Source organism: Festucalex cinctus, chromosome 4, assembly GCF_051991245.1.
Source record: "Festucalex cinctus isolate MCC-2025b chromosome 4, RoL_Fcin_1.0, whole genome shotgun sequence".
Taxonomy (NCBI): domain Eukaryota; kingdom Metazoa; phylum Chordata; class Actinopteri; order Syngnathiformes; family Syngnathidae; genus Festucalex; species Festucalex cinctus.
Genome location: NC_135414.1, coordinates 11,864,256 through 11,885,881, shown reverse-complemented (window position 1 = coordinate 11,885,881; position 21,626 = coordinate 11,864,256). Strand labels below are relative to the sequence as shown.

General features: G+C 38.4%; 1 long non-coding RNA gene across 1 annotated transcript; it reads left to right on the top strand.

The window, feature by feature from the left end:
* The first annotated feature begins 748 nt into the window (after positions 1-748).
* On the top strand, positions 749-20,245 carry LOC144017394 (uncharacterized). The gene is made up of 3 exons (XR_013283175.1): positions 749-1,080; positions 4,847-4,981; positions 14,668-20,245. It is a non-coding gene; the product is annotated as an uncharacterized LOC144017394 (long non-coding RNA).
* Positions 20,246-21,626: the final 1,381 nt, after the last annotated feature.

The window sequence follows — 21,626 nt, the reverse complement described above, 5'->3', positions numbered from 1 at the left end:
CCCGTCGGCCTTTCTCTCAACGTGAGGGGCCCGCACTGCCAACAGGCTGGTTGACCGACACTTTATTAGAGACACCTTAATTGGGAGTTTCTTTGGAATTTTCTCTTGGAAAAAAATAATAAAAATGAACAACAACATAGTCTCAAATCAGAATACGAGCACAAGAGAACCCAAATGAGCAAAACATATGGGAGATTGATCGCAGGTCTTTGTTTATAGTCAAATTGCACGCGTTAGTAAATTTAAAAGGTACAGTATAGCCTTTTTTTTTTTTTCCCCCAAATGTAATAATTTAAACGTATTTTACATAGCATTTTTTTTTTACACATTACATGAGTAAAACTAAATCATTTGTCACAATAGTCTTTTATATTTATCGACTTCTTAATCCCATCATTAATGTGGCCCAATTGATTTCAAGGGATTTTTTATTTATTTTTTTGGTATATTAGTTATTCTATTGTTTGAGACTATATAATACTGTATTTGGGGAAGATTACAATCTACGTTCACGACAACAGGATTGCATGTGAAAATGGAGCAATATAATAAATTGATATTTTAGACATTAGAGTAGCCTATACTGTATAATATAAAAAAGGCTCGCACTTATATTTTTATTAACTGAACTCTGTCGTAATTCTAAAATGCATCGTATACTTTCCGAAAAAAATGTGACAAAATTATATTCAAACAAATGTTTGTGTTTCACAAAATGCCTGCTGTACAAAATATTTTACCATATCTTATGTGTTCTTGTTCTTAGCACGCACGTGTATACGTCAACCCACTGATTGAGTTGCTGTTAATTTAGTTCCTGTAGATCGGATAACCATAAATGCGGGTGTTTTACATGCGTGGAGGAAAAAAAAGGCCTTCATGTGAAGTGACGTGGACGTGGACCTGGACATGTGCCCGGCCGGCATGCCGTGTGTTTCCTCCCAACGAGCAGCAAAGGCCAGACAGCTTCCGGACTTTGTGTAGAAACACAATCAGACCTGCAGGACGAGGAGGGGCCGCAGGAGGGACGCGCACGATGTGCACTGCATGGCCTTCTGCAACAATCTCGTCTAAAAATAGGCAAGTCATGTATTTAATGTTGTCGATGAGGATGAGTGCATGTCTGCTTAGCTCGCTGTCTCATATTGTATGTGCCCACGCAGGACAGCTTTTGCATATTTGTGGAATGTGCTAATATTTTGACGAAATTGCGTTAAATAGTTCTCTGTTTATCCGATGCAATTTGTGTAAAAATGTTATTTTAATAATGTCACATGGTGCGTACTGCACTATTCTGAGACGTTTTTAATATTTTGGTTTTTGTTATTTTATATTTATGGCCTATAAAATGTTTTTAGTAGTAAAATTGTAGTAGTAGTAAAATCATAATTACGTTGCGCATATTTGAAATATGATATATAATTTTACTATAATTCTGACGTCATTAACTATTGTGTTTGTTGATGCTTATCGGTGTTGTCTTTCCTTGTGTAAAGCACATTGAGTTGATTTGTGTATGATTTGTGCTACAAATAAACTTGCCTTAGCTTGCCTTAATTACTATGGGGAGTTCCGACCTGCAGTATGGCACCAATTTGTGTTAAGCATGTATAGGAACGAAACTGACGTCCGAAATCGAGGACCCTCTGCAGGCTACTGCAAATAAAACAATATGAAAGGAACTACTGGAATGTCAAACTATTGCAGGGGTCACCAACACGATGCTGAGGGCATCATGTTACCCCCAAGGGTCTGTTCTAAAAATAGCTATCAGTATGGGACATCGTGATTTCCTCTGAATGTTAAGCGATCACTGTATTTGAAAATACAAAAAGAGACAATAGAAATAAAGTGTTGCACATTTTCCTGCATTGTTGTGTCATTAACCTGATCATGGGCTTCACATCCGCTATAGTCAAAAGACCATTCTCTCTTTAATTGATATTTTCTTTTAATTTGACATGCAAATACACAGTGTCTGCAACTCTTTCAAAGCTAAGCATGCAACAATTTCAAACCTTAATGATTTGTGAATCTTTGTATGCAATTAAAAAATAATAGAACTTTTGAATTTAAGAAACTTGACAAACTGCAGAATTTTGTGATTTAAAAGTGTAGGGTGGGGTCCCATAATAATACTCCTACGGGCCCCACCCAAAACCCTTTTAGTCACACTACACAGGTTGCAGTCATTGGATGCTGCAGGGTGGTTGCAACTTAGGTGGTCTAAGGGGAAACCTTTGCAATTTAAATGTAAACACACTTCGCGCACGCCAATCTAATCTCTCCAGTGTGTCAATTCTTGCTTCTGCAATGTCAAGCACCTTATGTGCCTCCACTACCCTGATTTTACAGAGAATGAGGGGAGCCGCTTCAATTGGCCGGAATTCGGCTGTGTTCCATTTCGGCGCAACAGGGAAACTCTCACTTGCGCTACTTAGGAAAATAGCAAAAGAAGCGAAATTTTGTCCATGCTCTCAGACTTGTGCTTTGAGGTAGACTTGCGCGAGCATGACATCAGGACCTGAAGAGTAGCAGAGCAGTGCTGGTCTCCACTGATCTTGATGAAAATCATAAGTTCGACCAGTCTGAGAGACAAGACCAAGACTTTGGGGAGTCGATTCTGAGACAAACATTAAAACTTTTGAATGGTAGTTTAGCTGAATACAATAAATGATTAAAATTAAGAGTCAGCAATTTATTTTAGAAGTGTGTATCTAACTGGTAGTCCTTTGCATTCATCAGAGCCTAAGAAATAGGTCTCAGTTTCAAAAAGGTTGGTGCTTTACTGAAATATTTTTACAGACATATCGACTGGTACTATTCTTTCATTTGATGATTTCATATTACTGCAATGTCACTGCAATGTGAAAGTTCACTTGTCTGACTTTTATTATAACAATTGAAATTATAATTCAGTTCTCGTATTCATTGTTTCGGTCTCTTGAGAAAAATAGAGAATCACATTCGAAGGTATGTGTACATGAGAAAACCAAGAGAGATGGTCTCGATCTGGCAGCTGTATCGTTTGAGAGCGGGAGGGAACGACGTCATCCATTACGCTCTGTTTGTCATTTTAGCAACACTCGCAGTGTATGAAAAATTCAACCTGCTGCGGCACGATCATGAATTTATTTAGTAAGTAGGCTACTTGCACAGTGCACATGGTAGAAGTTTTAATGTGAAGGAAGGCGACTGATTTAAACTTGAAACTGAACGTTATGTGTGTGTTTAAATAACTGTAAAACGAGATCTCATTTACAAATCTGTCAATAAAATCAGTGTTTGAAACACTGATGGCTTGATATGATTTTATATAGTGTGGAGGTAGTCAAATGAAAGATGATTAATACCTGTTTGGAAGCTTAATCACAATTAATGCCTTGAATTCCGCACATCTCCTCTTCACTCATCATGGCCCATTGAAATGAATGGAAATGCAATTAACCTGTTTTTGCCCAAAAAAACAAGCAGGATTTTTGAGGAGAAACATATTGCACTTTATAAAAACATACAATAATATCACAATTAAATACCGTATATGGAATTAAAAAAAAAATACAGTTCGTGCTATAGTAATCACTGGATATTTTTTATAAAGATACTCAATAAAGTTGTTCTGTCTATGCCAGTAACAACATGGTGGATGGCCAGTGTGTAGAGACATGCTTCCGGAAATGTTCTAACAATGTCTTGAGAGATAACATATTGTGGAAATTGTGAATCTGTGAATGTCGTGCAACAGCACAGCGTTTAAACTGCACTAGAAAAATGCTGAAACTTTTTTTTTTTTTTTTTTTTGTCTGTGACCTTGAAAAAACATTGTTTTATGTGGCTGCAGCCCACACACTCGACTGTATGTCTTATTGATGTGCCTCCTCTCACTTTGATGAGCTGCCTGACGTCATTTGAAGGCAAAAGTCAGTTGTTTGTGATTTGTTGACTCTGGAGCTTTGTATGATGAACACTTCCACAATAGAAACCATGGAGCCATATTAGCGAAGATATAGATAATTATCATAGTACTGTATAGGCCTTTTTCTTTTTTCTTTTTTTAAATAAAGTATATAACAGCATTAGGCTCACATATACTATCTCTAATGTAAGGGCTATATGAAAAATGTATTTACAAGGGTAATAAATCACAGACTTGTTTGACATCAGAGAGGTATTCATTTAACATTTTTGTTTATTAGTAGTTTCCTGTATGTTACAATAATATTATGGCTGGTGAGCAATACATTCAACATGTTTTTAAAGGAATTCAAGTAAAAAAAAAAATCTTTACAATAATATTTTCTATGCACCCCCACTATCCTAAACAGGATATTCTAATTAATATAGGATTTGTAGAATAGGAATGAAGCAGCTATTTACTCTCTTTTATCCATCTGAGGGTGTGGCCATTTTGCCACAGTGCCCTAATGCTGCATTCAAGGAAAGTCAGAAGTCGGAAATATCCCAGTTGGCTTTTCCCAGTTTCGACCTGAAACGTTTGAGGCGAGGGTAAACAACCAAAATGGCGGCTAGTGATAAATTGTTTTCTGTTTTGGTCCTCAAAACCCATTTTGACGTCCAGAAAACTGGCCTTCTCACAATTTTGCTTCATTTATGTATTTATCCTGTTTAGCATTTCATACAGTTCGGCTTACCTAATTTCATGCAGGACGTACGTTGTGTTATGTGAAGTTATGTTGAATATTTATGAATGAAGAAAGCTATCTAGTTTTATACTCAAGTAAATTGTGTTTCACCATTTACAGAATGTGTTTCCATAGTGGTCTCCATTGTAGAGTGATGTCACATTGAAGTTGGTCAGTGAAGTCTGGTTCCTTTTTTTTTACAGACTTTGCAAGTGGGATTTCCGAGTTTCCATACAAAGTTCCTGGTTTGAAGTCGAAAAAGTCAGACTTCCCACTTTCCTCGAATGCAGCATTAGAGCTCAGCTTGTGAACGTCACATGACCAAACCCAAAAAACAGGTGAGCCATGATTGGTAGCCCATACTGTGATGTCATCTTCAGTCGATAGCAAGTTTCAAAATGGCCGCCGCCTGAGATGGAAATAATTCTTGGATTTTGCCGCTTAATTCATATTCCACAAACGTAATATTCGATCGGAATGCCATGTTAAGACTAGTGGGGGCGCATTGAACATATTCCTGTAAAAATAATTTTGGACTTGATTTACTCTTTAAATTAGAGCTGGTGTATTTTTTTACATTAATATTTCAAAGCATATTGACTTGTCTCATACCCTTTTTGTGGCGTTTGTTGTACATGTGAGCAGAAGTATTTATCATACTACTTCAAATGTGCTTTAAAATGCTCGTGTCAATTTTCTGCTTTGAAAGCGTCAAGGTGAAATTCTACCAAAAAACCTTTCAGCACATTGCCTGTACAAAATGGGGCAAAAATAAAAAAGAAAAAAAAAGAAAACAAAGCAAATTGTAACATATATGGCCTTCATTGTATCCACTGGCTTATCAAATGGGTACAGGAGTATTAAATCAGATTGCGCCTTCTTTCCAGCCAAACACCTGACAGAAGGCAGCCCAACAGTGTACAGTTTGTGAAGCAGTGGATAAGGCTCATGTTTTATTTGTGAGAAGCGGGCCCATTGTCCCATAAGTCACCTCACACAGCACTCTTCTTCTTCACGCCACGCTGAGCTTGTCCCACTGAGTTAGCGTCACACGCTGCTAAAGCACTTAGCTTGTGTTCGCCGCGTCCTCTGTGGCATGGCCAAACATCCATTTGGAGGTCCTGGGAAACTCTGAAGCTTTTCACCCAAACGTGGAGCGAAGGAGGCCTGGGACACATTAGTGACGTTGGGCCAATGGCTGTGCCGATAAGTCGCCGTCCTCATGAATACATTAAAGCTGATCGCAGTACACGTGCGAGGCTCTGAGACTGAACAATCGGATCTGGTCGCTATCAGATTCCTTCGTCTGACTGCTGATTCATAGAAAGGCTCTTTATTGTCAATACATGGATAGCGGTATTTATCCATTTGGTTGCCTTGTCTTATTTGGTGGCTGTTGAGTTACGTCTTGTCAGACGCTGTCACACCTCTTGTGAGAACCAACATGGACAGAAGAAGGGTGACTTGTGCTTGAAATCAATGGACCTCACACTCACCTGGTGATATGTGCAGAAAATAATCTTCTTGAAGGTGGTTGGTCAGTTGGGATAGACCCCGACGAAAATGGAAGTCATCATAACATTCGACAATGTCAACACATTATATTTTTTGCAAAAAAATTGCACCATTATTTTGCTTTTCCTTTGGCTTTTTTGTCTTCTATTTGATAAATGAAAAATATATAAGGACAAATATAGAACTGGGAATGGAACTAACAGCAATATAAGAATTGACTGCATGACTAAAAGGTCCATCGTCGTGCAGGTCTTTTAGTAAAACGTGGAGACTGTTCCAGCAGATGACTGGAATAACAATTTAATAATGTTTTGCTCTCTTTTTGTCATAGTTATTCTCTAAAGTAGTGTTGCAACTGTCATCTTCAATCAGGGGCGAGGGCATCGAGTGAGGGGCTGCTTGTTTCCAGGAGGAATACTTTCAATAAATGATGAATTCCCAGTGACTCATACTGGGCATTATAATAAACAGATGTCATTATAAATCATTGTAGAGTATTAGGGCTGTCCAATACCATTTTTTTTCTCCTTCAGATCAATACCAGTACGAGTAATCAACTATTGAGTCATCACAGATACTGATACTAAGTACCAATACCTTCAATATTTTTAACATTTAAAATTTCCCCCCAAAAAACAATCACAGATGATTTTAAAGAAAGACCCCTACATCCGAATGGAGCAGTTTCCCTTAAAATGCATCAAATGAATGGAAAAGTTCTATTCTTGCAATATCTTATTTCTAGTTCATGATCATAAAACACCCATCCCAATAGTATGGATGATGTGATTAGCACCAACACTAATGTTTTTTGTTTGTTTGTTTTTACCATACTGGCATTTTACGCTTTATTGCACATTATAATTGTTAAATATACAGAACAGCAGGACATCTTATGACAACTACACTTTGCACTCTATAAAAAACAAAACAAAACCCTTTTTAAATATATTAATATATTAATTCTACAATAATGAAGTTATCAAATTAATTCTGGACAAAATATTGATTTTTTTACTGCTGAAAATGGCTCAATGAGTCAAGTATCCCTTTAAAGTGGAAGTCAACCTTAAATATTTCTCAACAATAATATGTTATATGTGACCTCACTAATCTAAACATGACAATTCTGATTAATATTACATTTTTGGAGTATAAGTTATGAGGCAAAGTTCACCTGTTTTTATCAGGGGGTGGCCATTTTGCCACTTGCTGTCAACTGAAGGTGACATCATAGTTGCTAGGGCTCAGACAACAACCAATCATATCTCACGTGTTTTCTGAAGCTGCGCTGTGATTGGTTGTTACCTGAGATCTGAGCAACACTGATGTCATCTTCAGTCGACAGCAAGTAGCAAAAATGGCTGCCCCCTGAGATGGATAAAAATGGCTGGATTTTGCTGCTTAACTCATATTCCACAATATTGACCACAATACCATATTTAGACTCTAGTGGGGCTGCATAGAACATATTGTCAAAATGTTTTGTTGTTTTTTTTCCACTTCCACTTTCGGTTTTTCAGTGATGTTCCCACTTGCTATTCCATGTGAACTACATGCAAAGCACACAGGATTTCTAATTCCAAGTCAAAGCATGAACTTTTCCATTCCCAGGGAGAAAGTTGTGCTTGTATGTTTACATGCCCTAAGGGTATGTCAACTTATGAGCGAGCGTACAACATGGTGAGAAATACTGCAGCAATTGTTGTTATATTTTCAGAGGCTAAAGTTGACATGAGAAGAGATGTTCATGTGAATTTTGGTGACTATTTATAGCACTTTTGTGTCATTCAGCAAGGTTTAGCTTTTGTACATTTACAGTTGTGCAGTGCTCAGAAGTTTACCACAAAGGTACAGTATGTAAACTTTTAAGCACAACTGTATTTCACCCAAGATGGCTCAGATGGCATTATTGGTTTATATCTGCAGGTACATGCTTTTTGTTTGCACTTTACTGTGTCAAACCAATTTTCGTCAAGGTTGCGGGTACATTTGGCCAACATTACAGTCTTAAGACTATTAATTTTAAATATCTATCTAAAATATAATCAAGTGTATTTCTTCATCTCATGTCAGTCTGGAAACACAACAAATCTTGAAGTAAGTGGGGTGAGGATACACATCAGTGATGATGATGTAAACCACAAACAAAAAATTGATCACCCACAATTCGATCGTGTGTTTCAAACTGTTTGCAAACAGACGTAAAAGCATTTTTCTGAGCGCATAATTGGAGAAAATAATGTGACAGATGCTTTTGTCCTTGATCTTGTAACTTGTGGAACATAATAAACATTCAAGTATTTCCTTTGCTTCGAAACACTCCCACCACTCAGAGCTATTTAAGAGGAAATGCTGCAGGAAAAAAACCACTGGGACCGTCTGAATAGTAATATTTTCTCATGACTGGAAAACTTTTAGATCCACTGAGATTTACCACATGGGAAACAATCAACATATAATTATCATGCGTATTAAGAGACGACTTCAAATGATAACACAAAGCTTTTTTTTTTGCAAGCTCTGTCATCCCTTCGTCTCATGAAGTTACTGTGAATTGAGTGAAAATAAACCCACTCGCGACATCCTTCCGAGGCAAAACAGCCTCCACTTCCTGTTTATTTATGTAATATAGGACGCAGAGGGTTGTGCCTCTTCAAGCAAAGGGCAGCAGATTCCCAGCTAGCAGACATTGGAGGGATGTGAGACTGCTGGAAGCTTCTCTAGGGGATGTTCAGTGGGTGGGAAAAGTCAAAATGAGAGAAAACAACATAATGATGCAGAGGAGGAAAGGAGCATAATTAACCAGGGAAATGGGCTAGATTAGATGTCACAGCATCTGATACATAAGCAACTTGGAGTTGTAGGGATTTTTTTTTTTAATGTTTACATCAATTATCTGTCGATAGCCTGATAAACACACTGGAAATTTTCCCTTATATTACTAGTACTGTACTGTGTTCCAGAAGAAGAAAGAGTTTGAAAGAAAAATAACTTCCTCAAACATAGAATTGTTTTATAAATTGGCAGATGTATAATTTTCTTTGCCTAATTTAATCCAAATATTGTAAAATAGAAAAAAAAAGTTTCTTTAATCAAAGAATCTGCCAAGTCCAAATCACGCTAGTTTGGCCGATGGCCAACCAAGACATCTCAGGGACAGGAAGTGCGGTGCCCCTGACGATGGACTGGGCCTGCAGGCGCAAAAGACTCCAGCAAATTTGGCTAATGTTTGGACACTTTGCCTCAGCGGACAGATGTGCACACGTTCAAGTTGTTTGGGCAGAAGCTGTGGAATGTAAACCACCCGCCACCCACTTGTAAACACAGGGCTTCATAACAACTGCAAAATAGTTTTGTAGCCTAATCAGATGAATACTACGAAAAGCTAATGTTAAATTCCACATCTTCTCATAGTCAAATTTGACGTAATGACTTGGATCCGAATCAACAATAACATCATCGTCCTGCTGCTGCTGGATGTTTTGGAGAGATTTATTAAATGAACCCTTCTTGGGTTTTGTCAACATAAACAGGGGCCTCGTGTTGTGTTAGCGTAATATGAAGATGACGGACATGCATCCACGCTAGACACGTGTGAGACCTTTGCGTTGCAATTATTAGTCATACCATACAGCCTTACTTTGTTCCATATTTTTATGCTACTGTACTCTATTTCCGATTTTATTGACAATAAGCGTTTTCCTCTCCACAGAGGCCTTCGCGACAGAAGCTTGTCACTTATTGAGGAAAACACTTTGTCCATATGGGGTGGTTGGGGCGGTCACAGCCTCTGAATGGCCCACCCAAAATCCCTTTTTCAGCAGAGATAACTGATTGACCCCAAGAGCGCGTTATTAATTTAACCGTATGTTTATATTTTTTCCTCAGTGCGAGTCTTAGCCACAGTAGTACAAACATAATAATAAACATCTTTCTTTTCTTTTTCTTTTTTCAACTAGGAATTGAACTTCTCTGTATTATGTGTCAAGTCCAAGAAATGTTCATCAATGCTTTTATCAAGATATCGGTACTTCAAATAAAGAAATGGACAAAAGGTTGTAGAACAGTAAGAGTAGTCTGAGTGAAGGTATCAAATGTGCTGTGAGACAGCAACATTGCGTCATTGGTAAGCTGCTTACTAGTGATGGTACACTGTGACTTACTAAGAAGCATTAAAACAAAAGGATGTTATTATTCTTTTATTTATTTATACTTAACCTGGTGTGTTTATGTTGTTGAAAAATAAACTGGATTGTGTTCAGTGGGGAAAAATACTGTTTTTACTGACAAAATATTTCAACAAATGGCATTTTAGTGTTGTAATTTTAGCACTGTGATATTTTTGCTCACAGTTACTATACTATAAAAATTTAATATCTGCCCATTCTGAGATATAAGTAAGGGGTGTCGCCTTTACCAATGGCCAAAGTTGCAGAAAGAAAGGAACTGCTCATAATATAAAAAAATACAGGCTCATTGTGGAGGTAATATCATAGCTTGGGCTTGCAAGGTTTCTTCGGGGAAGGCTCATTAACGTATCAGTGTGTAATAATTGACCAGTAGATGTCGCTGTATCAAACAATACAGCCAAAGTGCATGCATTTCAAAGCACCACACTATGGTGGCTCAGAGAGACCATACTTTGCAAGCACACCACCAATTCTCATTTTGCGTGAGCGAACGAGCCCCCCACCGGGCTAACAACGCTCGTGAAGTTTGTCTATGAGAGTCTCCAGATGGCAGGTAGATGACAGCAAAACATGTCAGTTACCGGACCCGTCGGCATGGGCGGGCCTTGGGGGTCCGTGCCCACCCTAGCTGTTTTAAGATACCTCGTCAATCAACTATTCTTCCTATCAGTCAACGTAAACTTGCACCTTCTGTTTCAAGCGGCGCGGTGGTGTACGTGGGTCGTGGAGTGGATGGAGGTTCGGCGTTTGGAGGAGAGGCAGTTTGGATGGGACTGGAAGTATGGACCATTCTTTTTTGTATGGTACTCATCGCGAACGCAGCAGCTGCTTGTTTATTAGCTAGCTTTCAGCAAACTTAGCTTGTAGCAAACGTGTGACGTCATGCATGCTGAGACTCACGTCTCTGATCAACTGCTGAAAGGAGACTGATTCTGTCCCCTTTCATCTAAAAACTGCTTCAAACATCAAACATCAAAGCGTATGTAGGAATGGAAGAATGTTGATTTGTTGTGACTGCATTGTATTGGTGTTAATGTTTTATGTTATGGTTTTTGTTTTTGTTTTGTTTTTGTCTTTCTGTAAAGCGCTTTGTGACAGTTCAGGCTGTTTGAAAGCGCTATATAAATAAACTTGAGTTGAGTTGAGTTGAGTTGAGTCAAGTAAAGCATGGAGTGCCAGCCAACCGTGTACCTCTTTTCAAGTTTGGCTTTGATTGACAGCTAAGGCTAGCCAATGACAATCGGTATCGGGAAGGTTGGGGTGGTAATGATGAGAGATTTTGTCCGTATCGTACAGCCCTAAATCCAAAATGCAAATGAAGGCAACTGCTAGCCAATCCCAGATAGAAGGGGCTGGGTCGCAGTTTTTCATTCAGACATAGTTGTTTACAGAAGTGACGAGTGGCTTTGTTGCAAATGAACTTTTGAGTTGAATAAATGCAAAATGAACTAGATATTTTTCATTTTTTTTTCCATTTGTTTTTTAGATTTCAGAATGAACTGCCGTTTTAAGTGACAGAAAATATTTCTGAGCACTTTTGCAGTTGTCACAATGCCACTGTTCAACCCAAAGAACATTAGATTTAGGTTGATGAAGTGCGGAGGCTGAGGTTGCAAAGATGTTCACAAACAGTTTTTACTTGCCGCAAAGTTTTTCTTGTCACTTACAAACTCACATTCGCAGGCATTCACCACTCAGTGAGATACCAGAATAGATCTTATACATTTGGCGGCAATAGATTAATATAGATAGCCAGACAGAGTCCAGACTAACATTTAGTATTGCAGCTGTGTACATCTCCGCAAGGTAAATCTCTTAAATGCCACGGAATATCAATCACAGGCCTCTAAACTAAACATGTTAATCGCACATTCTCCTGTTCCCTTTTGAGCAGCGCAGAGCCAAGGCATGGTTCTCATCCAATGAACAATAACAAGGCACTTAATAGCAGCAGGACGTAGGTCCGCCACTCTGAGACACTAAATCAGTCCACGCCACGTAAACATCGGGCTATTACTTCACTTGCTCATCCTGAAGGTTGACTTTGGAGTTTGGCATTTGTAATTGATTACAATCTAGTCAGGAGCATAGAGGTGGATCCACCTAGATTATTAAACAATTTTGTCTACGTGATAGTGAAGTAAATACATTTTTTATCTTACATTCTGTAGTGTTTTATTAAATCATAGGCATGTTGGAAATGTTTGTCACAATTGTATTTCCATTTCAAATAGCTTAAAATTGTCATTTGATATAAACAATCAACTACAGTAAAAGGTGAGGGGGATCTGGTAGGATTTGCGAAACAGAAGTAGGAGAGCAGAGGCAGTGAGCAGAACTAATTTCATCAAATATTAAACTTGGTTAGAGGTTGGGTTGAGAATCGTAGAGGTCTATTGGGATTTCCCTGCATTGACTTCACCAAGGAAACTCCACACAGATGGATGACAATATTTTCAAATATATAGCTGCAATTGTTGAAGTTTGTCTTTTATCTACAACTAGGAATCATACAGCCTTAATTGATATGCAACTATTTGCTAAGAGTAATATAGTCGTCCTCTATTGAAGTAGAGGTCTTGTAATATTTACCTCCAGTAAGTGCAAAGAAAAATGGCTGATTGTCTTTTAGTTGATTTGTATGTTAGGACGAGTAACATTTTGGCCGGATCAGTGCACCTCAGTAAATTCACTCCAGCCAGCGTCAAAGGATCAACTCCTTGTGTTTTGCTTTTTCCTTAGAGAAGGCAGACTTACATGCTCTGATTTCAAAATACTTTTGTCAAATGTAAGCAAGTGTTCAGTGCCAGTGGTCTTTAATGCCAGCGCTGTTACCAGTTTTATTTTTGCTGTGTTTCTACCATTGCTTGGATCTTGGTGGGACGCTCAACCCCAGTATTAAGGTTTATTTTTATTTTGTAAATAAAGAACATTAATTTGAATCTTCTGTAACAAGTGTGGAGCATTTGAGTTGAGATCTGATTGTACAGTTTGACAAGAAGATAGAGGTGACTAAGTTATCTTATTACACAAGTCTGCACTGACTGGTCAGATGCTATATACTTGTCACTTGACTTGTGATAAGTTAAATGGACACTTGTCATGTGTCATATGTCATGTCTGGGTCACGGCAGGGTTAAGTTTGAGTTCATGACCTGTTAAGTTTGTACTGATATGTACTGATGTAACAAGTGTCTGTTTTGAACTGATGTAACCAGCATGTAGTTACAACTGGTTTTAGCCTATGTGATGTCAAGAGCTATGTGATGTCAAGAATCTTTAATCCCTTTACCTGGTCAACAGCCAATCAGATAATTCCATGTCAGTCCTGTTACCCACATGTCTAGCCACAACCAATCAGATCGATTCTTTGTCTATGTAAGCCTTCTGAGAAGTGTGTGTCTTTGTCGGATTATTACCTCTGTTCCTGTGTGCAGCTCCACAGCCCAAGGGAGCTTGGCGTCTCATGATTCTCGTTGTTTTTCATTTAGTCAAGTTGTGTAAATAAAGAATTAAACCTTATTTGCATCTGCGTTTTGGGATCCAACCTCCAGACCATGACAATAGATAGTTAATATTAAAAAATGAGATGCAGATACTATTGGTAAGGTACACTCATTAAAATTAAGATTGCGTTTAAAGGGTGGTTACAAACAAAACGTCTGAGTTTGATTCGCAGCATGACAGGAATTGTGGTCGACGTTAAACCCCTGCATACAGCCATTTGTATACATTTATGTATACATAAAGGATTTCAATGAAACTTGAAGGAACCGTGTTACATTTTGAGCAAATCTGAATATAGATAAATTAATGTTGAAAAACATTTTACATTAATCACTATCAACTAGAAAGTCACCTGCTACATAAACCAAGGGACAGACAGACACAAATATGGCGCTATTTGATTTGACTGAAGAAAAAAAAAAGTTAGTCTCATTTTAAGTTGTGTTTTGTGTTACTTTCAGTGAAGCAGGAATTGAACTGATTACATATTGATGAACAAACATGTGTTTTGTTCTTACATTAACAATTCCACCTTACCAAAAATCTGTGCGCTATACTCTGTCTTGATATTTCTTAGAGAAGTCAACGTTTACAGTAATTATTACTTAAGCCCTTTTACATTTGATTGTCTCTATCTTTACTGTCAACCTGTGCAACATTCACCAACCAAATACTAGTAGCATATGTATTTCAAACATGCGTACCCAACATTATTTGGATGTGACATTCTTTTGGTGCCTTGCACCTGGGTACGGTAATCTCCTTCATCACTTGTCGCAATTTTCTGTATTATGGTTTTTGGTTCACAGATGGTCTCAAGTACATGTACTTCGGGTCCGCAAGCCAAGTCCCAGGAGCCAAGTCCTAAAAGCTTGAGATGCTGCTGCCGTCCATATTGGAACTCCCTGCTGAGGCATCGACCCCCTAGACCCCGTAACAGCTGGAGATGCAGGTCGCTGTACAGCGTGGTCAAGAGACCAAATATGGTTTGAACTATGCTGCAGGTCTGCAAAAGATTCGTCTGATAAGATACGTCACCCCAGAAAGTTTCTCAGAAGAACTTTTGGTGGCCACCCACATCCATTGTCTCAACTGGAGCATCCTCTCCTACCCCATTTGGATAAAACTCCCCCTCAAAGTCAGTCTGCTGCATTTTTGATAAGACATGAGCCCTGAAAACAGCGAGTGGCATTTTAAATTATGCAACCGTTTCACATCCTCTTAGGAGCTAAAGTAGCGTTGGGCTGACTTGTCAGAAGGAACGGGACCTGACAGGCCTGAGCGAGGGGCTGGGGGTGGGGGCGGAGTGGTGAGCATGCATTATGAATGGCGCTAAGTCGGCCTCAGATGCAGTAGCTGAGTGGAGGTGATGGAGGGCGATGGGGTAATGTCAGCCTATTGGCTGCCTGCAGGTAATGCACTTCACTTTACCCCCCCCAAAAGATACTCTCGCTCCCCGTACGCTCTCCCCATTACCGGCCTCGTCCCTCACCACGACACCTGTCGTCACCCTAAAACATCCACTTTCCAAAATAAAACCTACGCGGTCGCCTTTGCAACACTGGGTGTGCCAAGAATGACTAAAAGATTGTAAAAGACTGCTGAAGCATTCCCACAATTGTGATTTTTATTCTCCACACTTTTTTGCCACCTAACAACTCCCACATAATACTTCCAATTTACATTGTTCAAATGTTAACTAGCTTAAAAAAATTCACGCCTCCGGGGTTATATACTGTCTGATCCCAAATTACTTACAGTATTTGCACAATTTAACATTTAATATCAACTTTTCCCCATTCATTTTCAATGGGACAATTATTGAACTTTTTCTAAGTATCACTTTCCACACCCACTTCCATATATATAACTTATCATCAATATCAGGTGTCTGATACTGCTCGGTGGCACAGTTGGTAAAGCGTATTGTCCAGTAACCAGGAGATTCTAATTTTATCATTTATCTCTCAATGTGCTTTCAGCATTCCCATGCAATTGCTCCAGAAATTGCACTTAGTCTAGTTCTAGATAAAATTGTAAGGATGCAATCCATTCTCATCCAAAAGTAATGCTATGCTAGGCTAAATTCACAAGGCTTAAACACGCCCAAACGAGTGTGCTCTGAGGGATCAGGTGTGCTGCAGAATTTATCTAATTCCACTTAATTGGTCTGGGAAAAAAATATTCACATGTAGGTAATTGAATAGTGTCGATGTGAAGGAAAGCCAACGAACATTCTAACCCCACACGGGGGTCCTGAACCCAGATTTGAACCTAAATTCTCTTGACTGTGAGACAGACATACTAGCTAGTCAAGTGCAACTCAATTTTGTTTGTATGAGAAAATATTATCTGTAAAAAAAAAAAACCTCAGACACTCATTTGAACATTAAAACTCATTCACTGCCTTTGACAAGTATACTTGTCAATTGTATTTTTTAGAGCGGTGCTAAATGGGGGCGAATCTGAGCATGCTCCACTGTAAATATCAAACTTGGAAACAACTTTACTGATGCCCAACCACCAGTAGATGACATCATTGCCCCATTTTATAGGAAATAAACACAGTTTCAGAGTCCATGGGAGAAATGGCTGTATTTTGGCAAACCTACATTTTTCTGCTGTCAATTATAAAAGAACGGGACGGGACAAAAAGTAGGGAGTCTATTCTGTTATTTGGTAGATTCGGTTTATATATAATTATTGAATGTAATATCACGTGAGTATTGGAAATGTAAAAATTTTCTATAATGACTGGCAGTGAATGAGTTATTAAAAAATGGAGTGAGGAATTTATTTCCGTGCATCTGTTTATCACAATTCTGATGCATCTTTCTTCACCTTGTGAACTCAGTCACATTGCAGCTTGTAGGCCTTTTGTTTGCTTTCAATGACTCCACATTAGCCAATGATAAAGAATATGCTGACTTATGTGTTCTACAATACAGCCTTTCGGTTTCACTTAGTCCTTCAGAATCTTCACTGAGTATACAATGTAGAAGTAGTTGAATAATAAGCTTGTAATCTTTTTCTTTGTCTTTGTTATCAGTGAGGTGTGCAGGCACGCTGCTCACACACGGTTTGTCAGGCATGTGGTGAAACAGTGTAGTTTTGCTTCAGTTAGCACAATAGGTTGACTGCTGCAAGTATGATCTCATGCACTTCATCAAGGGTATATAAATACTTAATAAAATGCTGCATTTTGCTGCAGTACCTTGAATCATGTATGATGATGTGTGGTGTTCTACAGAGGTGCATCCATTTTCAGTAGCACTTGCTTGGGAAAAGGCTGACGTGGTGACTGGTGTAGGGTTTAATGTGAGATTGGAACAATAAATTAGAGTCCAGAATGCCCAGATTGTGGACCTCAGGAAAAGGTTGGACGGAGCAGTCGGCAATGCTAATGCAGAATTCTCCAACCTTTCTTAGCAGAGTCTCAATGACAACAACCATAAGCTCCATCTTGTCTGTGTTTAATTTGACCAGTCTTTTAAAGATGCTGGGTCAAAGCAACCCAAATTGTGTAAAATAGAAAAATATAAATAAAACAGAAATAAAATAAAAAAAGAACAAGAAACAGAGGAAGAAGGAGGAAAAAGAAGAAGACGAAGTTAACCAGAAACCTATTTTTTCTTTTAATGTTTGCAAATGAAGTCAAGCAATATATTATATTTATGTCAGCTTTATAATATATTTTTGTAGTAGTTTCTTTTCCTGTGTATTTGTCTCCCCCGGTTGTTGTACTGTTTTGTATTATTGTTTATTCAATTTAAAAAAGATATGGAAGAAAAAGAATATTTTTTTGTTTTAATATTTCTGGAATTCATTTTTTTTTTTTATTATTGATGCCTTTGTAATTCTATTATTGATAGATCATTTTGCTTTTGTGATGTTAAATCATATTTGTATTGATGGATCCATACACGATGTTCCTTCGGGCAATCTAATATACCTATGATGTTTTGATACATGAAGAAAAAAAAACCTTTAACTTAAAAACTTTACTGTTGCCATGTTTGCTATGTAAATTGCAATAAAGTTATGGGGGGAAAGAAGGGGAATAATAAGAAGCGGACCCAGTTAGAAGGAACTTTATTTTGAGGAAATTTGAAGTAGACGAGATTAAACACATTAAGACTGGATATCTCTCATTTCCAATTCCTGCTAAGATCAAAGAAGTAGGCTACATTTTTAAATTTTTAATGAGATTTATCCAACTAAAGATTTTTTGAAACTCCAGTTTAATCTTAAATCTTAAAAGTTCAATCCCAGCTCAGTGTGATGGTGTTAAAGATCCATGACAAGGTAATAGAAGTCCAGTTGTTTCTGATGCTGTGAAATGAGTAGTCAAGGCACTTTGAGCACCTTGTAAGGTGGTAAAGCGCTATACAAATGAAGTACCATTTTCCAAGCACATGCTGATTTTATACTATTTTGTTCTGTAATATTTACATTGAATTACTTTTTATTGTACGTAGCTGCCGGTTTTCCCCGTAAAAACAACGGCTTTTTTTTTTCATAACAGTTTATGGATGATGACTGTTTTATTGTATCAGGTATGAGTTGAACCAGTGAGGCTTTGTGCTCTGATAAGTGGTTGCGGATGATGGCGGACAGTATCAAATACACAAATACAAGTTGGCCGCAATAAGAAAGTCTTTTTATTTTGAGGTGTCGTTTCAATGCTGTTGAGAGGTCTGGAGTCACATTGAAAAGGTTCACAGATTAATGTGAAGTAGAAATAAGAGTTGATGGGGTGGGCAGTTTACATGGGGTGGTTGCGAGAAGCTATTGATGAATGGCGCTCATGGAGAAGTTCAGGAATGCGGTGCAGAGGTCAGCGTCAGTTGAGGAGTAGTTGGGGCAGCGAGGGTGTCAATTGGGCAGAGTAGATGTCTGATGATGGACAAGATGTTCCTTGGGTTGCCAGTCCCTTTTTTTTTTTTTTTTTTTTTGGGTGCGTGAAAGAGCTTTGTTATGTTCTAACTTGGTCATTTTAGGCCTGCAGGTGGACAGTGAGACCAGATCTTTGTCATCAGTTTCACGTAATTTGGAGAGAAACCAGGTTATTTGGCAAGTGAGACGTTTCGAGTTATGATCTTTTTATTATTTTTTTTATTACTTTTCTTACCTTTAATGGGTTCTGAACATGATCCTAATGAGGACAAGTACTATAAAGAATACATGGTTGATGGTTTATTTTGTAACCAAAGCAATATTAAACCTAAAAAAAACAATAAATTACCCCAAACATGCAGTAACTACCACAGAACCGTGCCAACAAAGAGACAAGTTTCATATACCGTCCTTAACAGGCCATAAGAGCCCGGCTCGTAAGTACTGTTTACTAAAACTCAGCTCCATTTATGGTGAAGGCAGCCAGTGATGTCTTGCAAGCATTTGCAGGCTGCTCACAAAAAGACTGTCATGGATGAGAAGACTGTATAATGTCTCTTTCCCCTGTAAGGTCAGTACTTTACAATCCAGTGAGTGAATTTAATTGTAAGAAGAGAGCACATTAAGAAGGGTCATCCACAAGGGTTTCTTAAGTTTGTTTGTTTGACTGACCTCAAATGAGCACAAATTATATGGAATATAATATACCATATCATGGCTGCATGTAAACAGACTCCGTGCAGTTCCTGGTTTGGAAAAACAGTCCTAGTGGACCAATGACTTTGAGAGTGGCCCTCCAATGTTTAGGAGTCAAGTTTGCTTGTTGACCTGAACAATGTTCCAAGGATGGGACGTCCCTGAGTGAGTCGCAGGAGAAGTTGTGCAGCACCACAGCAAAAGCACCCAATTTTACAAATTCAATCCCACTTGACATTCACATTGCTCAGTTAACCCTGTTTCCCCAAAACGGGGAACAAGACACTTCATTAGGTATTTATTTACTTATTATGTTATTATGTTATTATGTATAATACATGCACATTCAGCCTGATGCTTTAATAATCTTCAAATACAACTGTAAATTGCAACAAAACTATTAGAAATCTCTACATTGTTGACTTGATGTGGATGGAAAAAACAAACAAACTGAGAACAGTTTTGCATTCCGCAATCAAAAATGAGTAAAAAATAAATGTGTTCGCCATTGTAATTATTATTTTGTATCAGCTCTTGTGTGGCTATCATTCAACTGCAAGTGTATCCAATGTGCTATTTATTGAATAATCATGCAATAACCGATTAGAAAAGAATACGCTGACAAGAAGCGCTGTAGATAATGGTTGGTATATCTGCCTCACATTCAAGAGGTTCTGGCCTGGGTTAAAATTGTTGTGTGACAATTTACATGTTGTTTCTTAGCTTGTGCACATTTTTGTCCCGGTGCTTCTGGATGATCAGTCACAGGGGGACTAGCCAACCAACCCATATATGTGTATATATATATATATATATATATATATATATATATATATATATATATATATATATATATAAATGGGATGTTTATCATCAACAGTGTGAATTGTGGAATTGTGTGGAGTGTTTTTGTTGTGTTTTTTTTTTGTTTTTTAATTAATTATTTTTGTGTGTATTCATTTTTTATTTTACTCATTGTATTTTAGTATTTTATTGACTGTTTTTTTTAAATAGTTTGTTTTAAATGTGCAGCACTTTGGAAGCTTGTTTATAAAATGTGCTATAGAAATTAAATGGATTGAATTGGATTGAACAATATGAAGAGGTCAGCATCCTGTTGGAAAACTTTAAAAGTTGCACTGCATGCAGTGAATCAGCTCTGATGTATAATTCCTGCCTGCACTGTGTGCTCTGTCAGGGAAAAGTCCGTCCCTGAACTCTCAATATCTGAGAGTGAATCAAGATCGGAGAGTAAAATGACTCCAATTGTGGTGTTTAGCCTTGTCTTCTACTGTCTTCCTCCTTTGAGATTGAAGAGATGGCCAGATGATTGTGTTGCATTGTGGGGGCACTCCCACTCATTCCTGCCTGCCTCGTCCCCGCTCCTCCCCCTTCGCTTTCATTTGGCTCTTCCTCCCAGTGCCAGCGAGACAACATACTGCCTGCCGGCCTCTTGTTTGGATAAGTTAATGCTGAGATGTCAGCCTTGATTCTGATGTATACCACCTGTCTTGGCCTCCAGCTGACCTCGCTCTCCAGCTCCCCCCCGCACACATTCCAACACTTTTTGGGGGGCTCTGTGTTTACAATACAACAGGCAGCCCCGTGATTCAAGTCTGTTCCCTCGCGATGTACAGTGGAGGCCTTCCCGAAGAAGAGGAGCCAATCCATGAGACTGCTTCAGCGTTTCCAAAATGAGTGTTTCATTTTTACACAATCGGTTTGGAAACAGCAAAAACACGGGGTGGTCAGTGCTCAGGGTGGGGGGCTCCGGTCACTCGCAACATTGCCAAGATCCTCCCACTCAAGCTCATGTGAACACCATGACCTCACTGCCTCCGGCCTTTCAATGAATTAGCGATGTTGATTTACAGGCCGCGAAAAGCCTCAAAGCAAAGATTGGCGTCAAATAAAAGAAAGTTTGCAACTAAAGTCGTCACCTCTGAGTTATGTCAGGCGTTATTGCTCTACCACATCAATGTGGAGTTTCTACTCGCATAAATGTTTGTTTAGTTGCTGATGTGTGAGGGTGATTTGAATTGTGTAATTTTAGCATGGAGGCACACAACAAGATGACATAACTGCTTTTGATTTTTGTTCATTTGGTTGTTGGAATTTTACTCTACAGGTAGAAATGTTGGTCAAACATCCAGGTCATTGTTCTCTTCTCTTTGCC